The following is a 2,500-nucleotide window of genomic DNA, read 5'->3' on the forward strand; positions in this document are numbered from 1 at the left end:
CCCATGTCATGTCTCGGAGGGACCCAGCCATAAAAGTTCCAAGTGTCGCCACTGCTTTAGACTTTCTTAATCGTAATGATTTTATGTATGCGCTTTCATTTGAAGCTAATTAATCGATTAAACATCATGTCATTATAAATCCATTTTACGAAAAAAATAAATGTAAAGAAAGAGTATGATATAATTTATTTGTGTAAACTCCTAAAATCGGCCTACAAATATCTGATACTTATTATTACATCACAAGACGATGCATCCAAGATAAATAAACGTAAGCGATTTGTATTTCAAAATATTTTTGATATATCAACGTTTTCTGAATGGTTATTTCTAACGAACAAGAAACAATTAATTGTCCCTCCATAACAAGTAATCCGCTCATGATATTCTTCTTGCACTTGAAATTATAATAAAATAAATCACCTACATTCAAAAAAATTTCCACAGCCTAGCAGTACAATAGAAATGACAAATTTATGACCTTATTTTACAAATCTGTGTATAAACTCAATGAATATAGATCATAATATACAATACTCAAGTCAAACAAACACACGCCTAGTTTTTTCTCACCAAACACAAAAAATCAAAATTTTCAGCATACTCTGGATTGATTACAAATAGATTGGGTGATTTACAGAACTTCACTGAGTTTCTTTAAAGAGAAAAGAGTCATAAAATAAGCAAACCTAAAAATATAGAACACATTGAAGAAACCTTACTTAAATACTTGTTAATGTTCAAATTATTAGTGCTTTAAGTCTTTCCAAATTAAGCAATTTACTGGGAATGACTAACATAATCACATTCTAATGGAAATATGTCTTAATTCCATGAATCAACATAGCCCTTTACAATAACTATATCTAGTACAATGCCACACTCCATTCCTAAACAAAACACAAAAATTCACTTTCTTTATAAATTCTCAAAAATGCTTGTGTCTGATATATCCTAAAACGAGTATTTAGAGCTGTTTACAGGTGAGACAGTACCCTTAAGTAACCTATTGAATATAATGACCAATTAACACCACTCTCAAATCTGTTCCTTCTTTCCCCACATTAAATATCACATTAACAAGAGGAAAGTATACGAGGCAGGTATACACTGTAATGCTGAGTGGGGGCTCCTCCTAACCTCTGATTGCAGCTGCCCTCATGAAACCTTTACCACGTCAACCCTGGACCAAGAATCACATCCACATACACGAAGTCCACGAAGAAAAGCATTCCAATCTTGAATTCATGTTCAATGCCCCCTCTACCCCCACCAAGCTTATCGCCCCACTCATTAATGCTGCATCATGGCCGTCTATCCCACACAGTATAATCCAGACAACTTCTACAAGCTTCGGACCTATTAAGATCTTAAGCAGATTACATAAGCCATCAATCATGACTCTGATCAAACACAAATACTGTCCTCATTTATCCACAAACTACAATAGCATTGAACAAAAGTGAACCATGAAAGATATTATGACTAACAAATTAATGAAAAAAATAATAAAAATAAATAAATAAATAAAAACTATAAACCTGTGTACATTACCTGATTTTAGACACAATACTAATGCTTCAAATGCAACAAAATTCAAACATGATTAAATATGCTTATATCTATACTTAGGATTTTATTCAATTTAATACATTTAAGATTTAATTTAATATATTTAGGATTTAATCTAATACATTTAGGATTTAATTCAATACATCTAGTATTTGATTCAAACATTCCCCCCACCCCCCTAAAGAGAAAGTTAATGAATCAGTTTTTTAATCACATTTTGTATCTTATCTTCGCTCTTTCAAAAACACGCAAACAAATAAACAAACTAACATACACATACACACAATGATAAAAATGGAAAGAAGTATTAACTGGTATATTCTAATATTTTGAACATGTCCTACTAGTTCCTTTTCTGAGGAATAAAATCAATAATATTTTATAACAGATATAGCAGCAATAGCAATAATAATAGTGATGATGATGATGATGATGATGATGATGACAATAAAGATTTTGGCAATAATAACAATAACAATAAGATAATACTAACATCAATATCACTAACAATAATAAAAAAATAATGATACTAAAATGATAATAGTAACGGATCCATAATAATAAAAAGATGATGATGATGATGAAGATACCAACAATAATAATAACAATGAAAATAATGACAATAATGATAATCACAATAGCAATAATAGTAATAGTAATAGTAATAATAATAATAACAATAATAATAACAATAACAATAACAATAATAATAATAATAATAATAATAATAATAATAATAATAATAATAATAATAATAATAATAATAATAATAATAATAATAATAATAATAATAATAATAATAATAATAATAACAATAATAATAATAACAATAATAATAACAATAACAATAATAATAATAATAATAATAATAATAATAATAATAATAATAATAATAATAATAATAATAATAATAATAATAATAATAATA

The 2,500-nt window shown here is 27.3% G+C and overlaps 1 protein-coding gene across 7 annotated transcripts in view; it reads right to left on the reverse strand.

Annotated features, from left to right (window-relative positions):
* The window catches only part of ClC-c (chloride channel protein 3), a 43,639-nt gene that overhangs the window by 34,667 nt on the left and 6,472 nt on the right, over positions 1 to 2,500 (reverse strand). Inside the window, exon 1 of one of the 7 annotated variants that reach the window (XM_070130284.1) lies at positions 1,141 to 1,161. The exons of the other annotated variants lie outside the window; for them this stretch is intronic. The gene's annotated coding sequence lies outside the window, so the exon portion shown is untranslated. Of the gene's footprint in view, positions 1 to 1,140; positions 1,162 to 2,500 lie in introns of those variants that run through there. 7 annotated transcript variants of the gene reach the window in all.

The sequence above is a fragment of the Penaeus vannamei genome, chromosome 15, assembly GCF_042767895.1.
Source record: "Penaeus vannamei isolate JL-2024 chromosome 15, ASM4276789v1, whole genome shotgun sequence".
Classification (NCBI taxonomy): domain Eukaryota; kingdom Metazoa; phylum Arthropoda; class Malacostraca; order Decapoda; family Penaeidae; genus Penaeus; species Penaeus vannamei.